Source organism: Onychostoma macrolepis, chromosome 20 (genome assembly GCF_012432095.1).
Source record: "Onychostoma macrolepis isolate SWU-2019 chromosome 20, ASM1243209v1, whole genome shotgun sequence".
Classification (NCBI taxonomy): Eukaryota; Metazoa; Chordata; class Actinopteri; order Cypriniformes; family Cyprinidae; genus Onychostoma; species Onychostoma macrolepis.
The window spans coordinates 22,010,504-22,022,788 of record NC_081174.1 but is presented as its reverse complement, the minus strand read 5'-3'; the positions used below and the strand labels follow the sequence as shown (position 1 = coordinate 22,022,788).

Genomic DNA, 12,285 nt, shown 5'->3' with positions numbered 1-12,285 from the left:
CCCTACCTTTTATTTTAACAAATTTATTTTGTGAAGCCCAATCTTTCAAACAAACATTTGATGGTGATATTTCTATTTATCTTAGGGATTTGACTAAATGGTCTTTGGAAAGCCTACCAAAAATGTTATTTAAAAAAATGTACAGTTAACAATTTAATTTTATCTTCACTTCCTATTGTCTTTCACAAAGTCTCTATCAATAAAAATAGTGAAAGGCCAAAAATAAAACCAAAAAAATTTACACTTAAATTGTGTAACAATTTCTAAATAATTCAACATTAATTTAATAAAACATTTATTTTTACTTAATTTAAACCATATATATATATATATGTATATATATGTATATATATATATATGTATATGTGTGTTTTTATATATATATATATATATATATATATATATATATATATATATATAAATAAAACACACATATACATTTTAGATTATAATATAAAAATAAATATGCAATAATAATATCAGATTTTCACTACACCATCATGACCAAAATATTTCACAATAGCTACATTATCGTGAAATGTATAGAAATAAAAAGAAAATGAATTTTCAAAAATAATAATAATTATATATATATATATATATATATATATAATAAAAGATAATTTCTTTGTCTAAAAAACATTTACTAATAATACAATTTATTTTATTTATTTTTGTTCTTTTTTAAGTTACTATATGACCCGCAATTCCTTAATATCTGGCTTAATCTGAAAGTCCCAGTGCTTCAAAACTGCTACTGCTAATAACGGCCATAAATATGACGAGTCCCAACAGACTGAATAAATTACATTTACAAAATGAAGGTGTACTGAACAGGGGTTCCCTTCATTGATGTGATGGCAGCCCCTGTTATTAAACAAGCTGGCAGGATATCAAATGAATTTTAAAAAATCATGGGTGCTTTCAATCCCTAAGGCAAAGTCATGGCTCATAGTAGCATGTAGTTAGCGGGAGGTGATATATGAAACCATCCGTGAGGACAGGGGAAAGCATTAAATCATTAATAAGTACCAAACGTACATAAACATGCCTGAGAATCACTTTCATACTGCATAAACATGCAATGGGGCGATAAATTGTGTTTAATGCTAGAGTGAGCACCCACGATGCCCAAATTCCCAAAGCAATATACACCACCCCTAAAGCATCCCCTATTGCTATTGAAGCATGACGGCATGGCTTGTGTCAGACAAGACAAAAACTACATTTGTCTAAACCACTGCAATGCACAAACAGGATATTCCCAAAATACAATGAAGCCAGAGGAAGAACAAACAAAGCCATAAGATCTTGGATGTTTCATGGCTCCTGTGCTAATGTTCATCAAGAGAAAAATGCAAACAGACGGGGTAGGAGAAGAATCGCCCATCAGACATGCCCGAAACTGAAGCCCCATGCTGTAAGTGCATTAATGGAGCAAGAGCGCAAAACGCACGGCCCGTTTAGCACAGGCAGCTATTTAAAAAATTCACTGAATGCAGGAAGGTTATGTGACAAATGACATAAACAAAAACCCTGCACACAAAAGACAGATATGAAATGTGATGTTAAACATGTCAAAAACGTGTTTGACGCTTTACTGCGTTCCTGGTTATTGCAGCTCTCTGTGCTCCAGCAGTCGCATCACCCATTTTGTAAAATGATCCAGCACAGCAATCCCCTACTTTTTCCATCTACAGAAATACATAGACTGAGTCATGCTACTGCATCAAGGTTAGATAAGATGCAATTAAAATTGGTTACAGGAAGTAACCATTCACCTTTAAAAGAACACCACCAAGCCCAATGGAGAGGGTGTCCTGCATTCAAAAAAAAGAAAAAGAAAATTAAAGAAACAGATGTGCTAACCTGCTGATTTTGTCATTAACATCATTGCTCAAGTCTCAAGTGAGAAAATAAAGAGCAGGTTAGTTCAGGCCAAAATTAAACCATTTTTCATCTTCATGTAATTTCAAACACGCAGGACTTTTTTTTTTCTTCTGTGGAACACCAAAGGCGATCTTTAGAATAATGTTCACATTGCATTTTCCATTCAGTTAAATTTGATAGTGTCCATAAACTATCAATCTCTAAAAAACCTAAAAAAAACAAATCCCCGAAATGCAAAACCAAAAATTGTGATTGTGATTTGCAAATGTGTTTCTGTTGGGGATTTTTGTTGTTGTTGCTTCAGGTTTGTTTGCTATGCTTGTTTGCAGAGTCGCACAATTTGGAAAATAAATAAATAAATGCAATTATTAAAATATTAAGCCAAATCATAAATATAGGCCTAACTATTGGCATATTTCAATGTTATATTTCACTGTAAAATAAAAAAAAGAGCATTTAAAAAAAAAATTATAATAATATTATTAATAACAATAATTTTATTAAGTATAACCATACTTTTACATTTACAATACTAATATATATGGCTGTCTTAATTCAGCTTTTCTAACATTAAACCATCAAGCCAACCATTTTGGCGGAAACCTGAAAGCTTGCAGGCCACAGAGCCCTTAATGCTTTTCTTCTTTTGACAAAAAGACAATTTATAAGTGATTCTAATTACAAGTTTGGGAAGATGGTTGGAGCATGTTGCGTTTTTAATGCACATTATAAGCAACACCAAACTCTGAGCAGAGATGCGTTTATGTGGAGCAGCTTTCAGTGAAAGCCGATTTAATTTAGGGCTGGACGATGTGGCCAAAATTTATATCACAATATATTTTTTAATTTTGTTCAATACGATATAATTCCGACATCGATATCAACGATATGTTTTTTTTTTAAAGTACACCCACAACAGATGTGTGTACCTGCAAACTTCTGAAAAATGAATTTGCCAAGTCTATGAAATACAATATTTTAGAAATAAAAATGGTACAATTAAATTAATGTTCACCTTTTATTTGTATTTAGTCTTCATACAAACAATAAGTCTAATAAACATAAGACTCTCATACTCACCTTTAATTAGGGGTGTGCGATATATATCGTCTGCGATAATATCGTAATTGTTGTTTTAACGATGTGCAATTTGACATTATCGAGTATTTTGCAAAAACCAAACAAAACACCTATGGAGTGCACGCTTACATTACGTGATGAAGTCTAGTGGGTTAAACAGTGCATGTGTGCATTTAGAGTCTATTAAAATGCATATATATAAGGCAGAAAATGTATATATCATTTCATATAGTTAAAATCACACTCTTCAAAACTAAGCATTACAAATGTGATATTGATTTTATACAACAGTTCAAAAAACAATACGTTAATATTAAAGGTGCTGTATGTAGGATTGTAGTGGTTGAACTAGGTATTGCAGTCCAAATTCAAAATATTGGAGAGAGTTTCTTTCACCCGGCCCCTCCTCCTCAGACTTGATGCACATGCAGGTTGTCAGATTAACGACACCAACAGAAACGAGCGCACATGACGATGAATACAATTAAATACGCTGTGTTTTCCACCACCTGGCAACCCAGGGTGCCGAAATACAATTGGGTAAACTGGCAGTGGGCGGGTTTCACAAACCATAACAAACACAGACATTCCGGGCCAGGATGCACATTTTCAAAGGAGAATAACCAACTGTAGCATTGTTTTTCAGATAAACAAGTATGTTAACTTAGCATGTTTCTTAAATATCTGCAAACATATTATGATATTTTTATGCTTTAGTAGAGTCAAAATCCTACATACAGCACCTTTAAGAGACTTACATTTTAGACACCATACTGCCTGTTTTTGCTCCATTTCGCCAACAAAAATTATTATAAACACAGCCACAGCGCTGTGAGCAGTCTCTGAGCAACATGACGATGTTTCGTTCCTGAATGAATCAGCCGTTTAAATGATTCGGTTCAGTCGCAATGACTCACTTGTTAACAGTGACTTGCTGCCACCTACTGGCGGTTTTAATTTCACATTTAAAGTATCTTTTCATTTTTTAAATAATTTCAAATATCAGTATTCAATGTTTTATGTTTAAAATATCAAAACATTATGCATTTGTAACTGCAGGTTAAAGCATTCCATGTCCCTCTGAGCTGCATTAAACAGTGTGTAAATACATCTAAATGCCACTTCAGATGCAGCATCTTCAAAGATTAATTTTGTTGATACTGGTTTCATTTGTTTTGGTAACAGCCTAAATGTCTTATTATTTTAATTGACCGATTAAATGTAACAATTTGACAAAAAAAAAAATGCACACTTTTAGAAAAAATGGTTTTATTAAAGGTAAAATTGCCCATAAAAGGTAAAAATCCATTTACACTTATATGAAAAGATTAATTTCTATCACTGATGTGAACTGACCATGCTGAATATGAAGAATATCAAAAACTGCAGCAGTCCACGGTAGTCAGATATCAGCCCAATAAAACACTAGCAAAATATTGTTTAATTATCGTTATCGAAAAAAATCCCCAAAAAATATCGAGATAACATTTTTTTTTCAATAACGCACACCCCTACCTTTAATATCTTTAACTTTAAACTCTAACATAGGCTGACTATTTTTATAGACTGAAACAAAAGTGCTTCAGCCAGGACAAAGAATATGAAAAGTGTTTAGAGTTGCTGCAGAAAAAAAGAGTAAGCAACAACAAAAACATGTTGCTGGAGATGGGCTTCTTGAAAATGCAAATACATTCTCTGCCAGCAGGAGGCGCTTTTGGAGCATCAGAAACAGCCCAGTTTCCCCAGTAACGGCTGTACACAAAGCAGCACTGTGCTCATGAACGCTACTTTATCAGATAAAATGAAAATACCATCGAAACATTTCTGAAGACATTCGGTTCCCTTCAGAGAAACATTCATATAAAACACCCACGCCGCATTTTGATTATCGAAACATGCAGTGCTCATGTTTAGTCAACAAAGTCAAAATTAGGCTATATCGAAATATATATTGATTTTGAATTATTGTCCAGCCCTAATATAAGTACACTTGAAACACACACGCTGCTCACATGTAAAAAGAACACAGTTCTGCTTTTCACTCTGGAACATGCAGCACATACATTTTATTTAATAAAACCATGCACAAAGACACAGAGATTTCAGTTGTATTCCAAAAAAAATAAATAATAAACAACAACAACATCATAAAGCATCATAGTCCAAGTCTTCTGAAACCAAAAACTCGTTGTTATTCACTGAAAATCTCATATGGCAGTCTTGGTAGCCATTCACTTTCATTGAATGGAAAAAGCAGCAGGGACATTTAGCTATAAATATCTGGACTCTACAGAAGAAAGAAAGTCATGAGGGTGAGTAAATGATGACAGAATTTTCATTCATGGGTGAACTACTACTTTAACCAAGGACTTGTACATCAATAGAGCTACGGAGATGTTGGATGTGTCAAAGAAATAAGGGTAGTGTATGATATTGTTTCACGTGAGGCTCAAGGTATAATTAAAAGTAGTTTTGCCATTTCTCAGAACCTAATACAGACAACTTCACAGGTCATATCCCCCAGAGAAGATTACACAGTCGTCCAACAACATGACATTGACACAAGAGCTGTGAAAGCTTTCTACTGACTGCCTGCTCTTACACTCAATTGGCAGGGATGTAAAAATACCAGCATTAGTTGTTCAGTCAACATAATACCACCGTCTCACCTCCCTGTGGCAAAATATGTCATGGTAGATGTAACTCTATCCTACTGCATTCTCTCAGAACAGAGGAGTGAATGAAATCTTGCTGGACGTTTCCTACCACGACTGACTGAAAGCCCCTGAGGCAATCGGAACTATGGAAACTTCACCACCCATGTAATATGTTCAAATTATCATCACTGTCATCGTAATCATTATTATTTTAATCGCTAATCAACTTCGCTGGAACACGCCACTGTGAAATTTTAATTTGGGCTAGACACTGTCTGTCAAACGTACTTTCCCATTTAAAGCAAACATCAAACCCTATTAGTAACCGGCAATTTGTAATGTGATCCATACACAAATGCTTATCACTATATTTTTCACATGAGGTTAAAGGGATAGTTCACTTAATGAAATTTGTAATCATTTACTCACCCTCATTTGGTTCTAAATCAGCATGACTACCAAAGGGAAATTTTCAAAGAATGTACAAGGAATTTTTTTTCGTTTGTTTGTTTCTCACACAAAGATTTTTTATACATTCAAAAGATTTAGAATATAGCCTTGTAGACTTGGACCAATTATATGATACTTTCACGGTAGGGCTGTGCAATTAATCGTATTCGATTATCATGCGCATCTCGTCAGTAAAGCCGGTTTCGTGATCAGCAGTAAATCGCCATCACCTGCTTTCAGATGGAGCGGCAGTTAATACACAGAGCCATAGTTCACTGACAAGCTAGGCATGGATTCATTCAAAAACTAAACACCACTGTGTTGCTCAGAGACGCACAACAATTCTGTTGTGGCTTTATAGGTAATATTTTTGTCGGCAAGACTGAGCAAAAACAGACAATATTGTGTTTAAAATATCACAAAATATTTACTTCTTATTTACTGAACTGTTGTATAAAAATCACATTTACACTTGTGAGCTATATTCAGGACAAATAGCACTGGTGTGATATTGCTCTCGCTGCTCGTGTGATATCGCTTCTCATATGAAATAATTATGAGACAAAAACTCATACAGGACCATTTTTGCCCCAATATCTTGAATTTTAGGGCATAAGTGCATTTATGGAGTTGTTGCCCTGCATCATATTTGTCAACAGTCAACAGTATGAAATGTTAGAAGACGTACAGGTCTGGGGCGGGGCCAGTGCATTAACTGCGTTAAAATATTTAACCGTGTTATTTTTTCATAACTAATTAAGTTAACGTGTTAAACAGACAGCCCTAGTAAAAATTAATAGCTCTCAATTATACTATATGTTAGTACAGCCAACATTACATAAAATATTTTGGTTAAATATTAGGAAAAATTCTAAGAATTTCCTAGAGACATCAGTAGTATTGGTATCAGTGATACTCGCCTTCAGTCATACAAAAAGAAGCCATTAAACAGATATTAAAAAAATAGGCCTAACTGTCTTTATGTGCTTTATACATTAATTTGAAGATTTAATGTGAAATTATTGCTACATACAAGGCCTATATTTAAAAACTTTAATGTTAGGTGGGATTAATCGCGATTCATTTCAGAAAAATGTGCGATTAGTTAAATTTTTATTCGATTGACAGCACTAAAAATATAGGCTATATAAGCATGGGAGAATTGTTCGTAATAAAATAAATAACATGCATTTGGGTACATTTTCATTTCATGCCGACTTGCCTAACTGTTTAAAAATACATATTCAGAGTTTTTCTGAGGCACTTAATAGTAAGATAACAAATCTACACACATTTTCCACTTTTTCCCCATTGTTTTCTGTACAATCATTCACATAAAGTCCCACATGATTAATGTTTTTCCACACCAGCCTAATATTGTAGTATAGCCTAAACTACTTCTGGTAAAAAATAAAAATAAAAAATTGAGGTTGGTCTCTTTACACATCAGTCATATGGTCTTTTCTTATTTAAGTGGGTGGTTCAATGCCAGAATAAGCTGAAGTGTGGACTAGTGTTTTGCCGTTTAGTCAAAATTCTGGCTACACAACACGCAAGTCATAGACGCAAGTGCAGTTAAACCAAAATGCATGTTGAGAATCAAAAATCGGTACTCTGACTAAAGTCCAAATCACGTGATGTGAACACTTTATACAATGACAGAAAGCAGTCATGGTCTAAAACTGCCACAAAACCACCATTTTCAGCAGAAAGAATAAATGAAAGGGACAAAAAAAGGCTATATATACACATCTCTGCAGTCCTCCAGTGCAGACACTTTCTGGGCCATAGCCAATCCCTTAGGCTGGAAACAACTACTAATTATAACCTACAGAGGAAAGGTGTCAGGGCTAGGACTTGAAACTGTAAGTATCCCAAAAATATGCGTTTATCGAAACAAGTTCCGACAAGACTCGAACAAATGCACAAGAGTTCAAATAGTGGATCGGCTCTCAAAGAAAGATGTTGCAAAACACGAAGACTGATGACAGACAGGTGGGAGGAGGCAAACCATGTTCTTTCAGCTCTACTGAACAGCCGACACGCAAATACCGCCTCGACCACAGAGCCCTCCGAGAACGCACTTTGTTTGGATTCTTTGTGTATTACGGAACAGAATTACTTAACAACCAAACCAGAAGCATAACTGGAATTAAATTCAAACTGGTACCTGCTTCCTACAACAACATGAATTATATATGGAGTCATGTATGTGAAAACCCCATCTCTTTTTTAAAAAGAACCGCCCCCCCCCATCCATGAAGCATCTCCTGCACCCATGCCCTTCCTCCTAACCCCCCACAGCAGGCCAGATACATGCTGACAGCACTCATAATGAGAGGACTCATGTCTGACCTTGATATATTTGACATGTGACAGCCATCAACATTGCCTTTAATCTAGTCTACTGCCTGAGTGCCAAACACACCCACAAAAGCCCCTTTGGCTTGGGCCTGGAATGTAACATGGGGCATTTGGTAAGAGGCAAAGCAGTAAAAACACCATTAGATTCTGTTAAAAGACTGAGCTTTATTTCTCTGTCATTTGCCAAGCTTGAGGGCCTTGTGACAAGCTTATGTTTCAAAACCTAGTGAGCTACCTTGTAAGGCAGCATCCAAACGGCAATGTAACCTCAAAAATTATGATTTACAATAGATTCTAACAGCGTTTGATGAAGTAGCGTGTTGCTAAGCTAACAGCGAGGCGATCTAAGTTCCAGAATATAGTTATTTATTTATAACATTACTTTTGTTGTGTTTATTGTGTATTATTATTTTTATTGTAGTCATACATTATCAGTCAAAGTTTGGAATAATTACAAATTGTTGTTTTTATTTAAAGAAGTTTCTTATGCTCACCAAAACGGCATTCATTTTGATAAAAAAAAAAGAATACAGTAAAAACAGTAATACTGTGAAATATTAAAATTCCAAAATACCTTTTCTATTTGAATAAAGGCCCGTTCACACCAAGGACGATAACTATAAAGATAAGGATAAAGATATAGTTCTAAAATTTGTTCTCAATATTAAAGAATAATAGATTCCACACCACAGCTAGAACGATAAAGGCACAGAGCAACGATATCGTTGGAATCACTTTAAGAAAGATTTTTTCCCAGCTGATGAATGATACAAAATTGACACCCAATCAGAATCTATCCTGCTATAACGAGCTTGAGAATTTAAAGCGGCAGACGCGCGTGCACTTAGAATATACAAACGATATCGTCCACTGGTGTGGACGCTAATATTGTTATCTTTATAGTTACCGTCCTTGGTGCGAACGGGGCTTAAAGAATATCAGAAAGATTTGCATATTTGAAAGATCAGTGCAATACTGAAGACTAGAGTAATGTTCGGCCGAATTGTGCAAACAAAAACAGCAAACCAAATGCAATTTAAATCACAATTACCATTTTTAATCACAAAAAAACCCAACATATTGGGTAAATATATTACTTTCTAATTAGACAATATTTTCTTAATGATATTTTTCAGTCACAACAATTAAAATACAAATACAAAAATACAAATCAAATACAATTGAACGATAATTATTTTCATGCAGGGATCATGATGATAATAAAAAGACTGTCTACATAGGCAACTGACTAATTCACTTTGCCAGTGGAGACAGAAAGGTTGGTAACAGGACCAATGTACATAATGTTGTATCAGATAGCCATCCATGATGCTTATCACCTGTCTGAGGCTGATTTCAATTTATTAAAATGTCTGTTTAATTGTCTGTATTTTCCATCTTACAACCCTAACTAAACTGTGTACACTGTTTTACAGCTAAGCAGCTATTATAGCAATTCAGCCTAACTATTCATCTCAGGGGTGCAGCATTTTTAGCAAGCAGGAGTAATTATCTAAAATTCTTGCCATTTACAATTTGGAAAGCTCGTGAAATCTTCATCAAGTTTATATCATGCGTGATAGTTACTGAAGTGTGAGGGTGTTTTTGTCATTTGGAAATCTCATGAGGTAGATTGGACTTAAACATGGCCTGACGTGCACGTGATGTGTGAGGCTAACAAGTATAGCGGCACGCAAAACGGCTGAGGATGCCGTGTTTATGGGGTCAGCCAAGATAACCAACAGAAAAAAAAATCACTACAACCACAGGATTTCCTCATTTTGTGTCACTCGAAGCTGCTTCATCGTGCTGCATTGGCCGGCGAGAGCTTCCAGTGACCCTCGAGGACTGGAAACTATGATGCAAAACGCAAATGCATGCCTACTGAAAGAGAAACCAAAACCACTAAACACACAAATCACTTTGCTATTCAGTGTCTACACTAAAAACAAAAAGATCTATGCACTGTTTGCTCTTCATTTGAGAGTAAAATATCATGCAACTAGTAGTACATAGTAGATGCTACTAATGCTAGTGTTTATAGTCATTTTACAATGGCTTTGAATGCCACAATCAGAATTCAGAGTCGGAATGGTTTAGAAGTCATATTATTAGTTTTTATCAAATGTTGGAGTCAAATCTCTGGGTCACTTTGTGTCACAGCTTAGCAGTGCATGTGCTAGCATTCTGATAGGATGGTCTACTGCTCCAGTGCATCAAAGCTCAAGGGCATACACCAAAAATACACACACACAAAGTATTCAGGCACATAAATCAGGAAGCAGCACAGGCTAAGGCCAAGTGATAACTGTGTGCATGCAGCATTACAGCCGGTCAGCAAAGTCAAAGGACACTAGCTGATCTGCCAACTGTTTTGTATGGCACAGAACTACCATATATTTATAGGATAGTTTTTTTGGGGTTTTTTTACATAAATAAATTCTGTCATCATTTACTCACTCTCATATTGTTCTAAACCTGTATTACGTACTTTTTTCTGCAGAACACAAAAAATGTCTTAATATGTTTTTGTTCATACAAAGAAAGTCAATGAGGTCCAGTGTTGTCTCGTAACCCATTGACTTTCATTGTATGAGCAAAAGCAGTTGAAGCATTTTTAATTCTTTTGTGTTCTTCAGAAGAAATAAATGAGTATTTTTATGTTTTTTTTTTTTTTTTGGTCCATACAATGAAAGTCTAAAGTTGTTTTGCAATGATGCAATGTGAGTAATAACAACAAAATGTTCATTTTTGGGTGAAGTTTAAAGTAACAGAACTGGGTTCCATTTTAAATCCATCAATTTTATACAAATTACCCCACATTCAAAAGGACCGTTTACAAAAAAAGAAAAACATGTATGACTTTCTTTTGTGGAACACAAAATATATTTTGTAAAATATCACAGTGTTTTTTTTTTTGTTGTTGTTTGTTTGTTTGTTTTAGTCCATACTATTAAAGTTAATGGTGTTCAATATTGATTTGCAATTTTGAAGGTGAGTAAATGACAAAATTTTCATTTTTGGATTCTTTTTAAAGAAACCAAATTGGGTTCCATATTAAATCCATCCATTTTACACAAATTACCCTGCATTTAAAGGGACAGTTCACAAAAAAAGAAAATGAAATTAAATAAAACCTGTATGACTTTCTTTCTTCTGTGAAACAAAAAAAAACATGTATTGAAATATGTCTCTTTTTTGTCCATACAATGAAATAATGGATTTCAATGTTTTTCAATGTTGAAGATGAGTAAATGATGACAGAATTTTCACTTTTGGATGAACTATCACTTTAAATGGAACAGAATTGCATTCCATATTAAATCCATCCACATACACAACTGCAGACATACTGTAGCATTTTGTTTTTGTTTACAACATGATCAACTGTGACCTGCCACCAATGGTTTACTTAGATCTCAAATGGCAAATGAAACTGAGCATGTCTGTTGCTTTCCTCTGCCAAAGCTGGCACACAGAAGTGTCAGACCGATTAAGAGACTGGCCAGTCAAGGACTATGATGCATTGAGAGGAAGACAGAGAACGACGACATAACGTAGGCATCAAACAGCTGCCATACGAGCCTCTTCACTCTGCACATCAGAGCGGCAAAGAGCTAGAGCTCTGAGTCAGCACTTCCATGCAAATCTGGCCTTAGTCTGAGTGGAGTGCAGCAATTCCTCATCTACAGCGTGCAAGGAGAGTCTCAGAGCAGCAACGCACTGCAGCGTTGGCTATCTGGCTACTGGTGCGTGTTATCTCAAATAACACATATCTATTAGTGAAAACACCCTAAACATGTGTCTAGAATGCATTACAATACATATACAATGACAAAAACAT

At 34.9% G+C, this 12,285-nt stretch overlaps 1 protein-coding gene across 5 annotated transcripts in view; it reads right to left on the bottom strand.

Moving 5' to 3' along the window:
- Positions 1–12,285, bottom strand: part of cdc42bpab (CDC42 binding protein kinase alpha (DMPK-like) b) — a 60,659-nt gene that overhangs the window by 42,551 nt on the left and 5,823 nt on the right. The gene's annotated exons all lie outside the window — the stretch shown is intronic.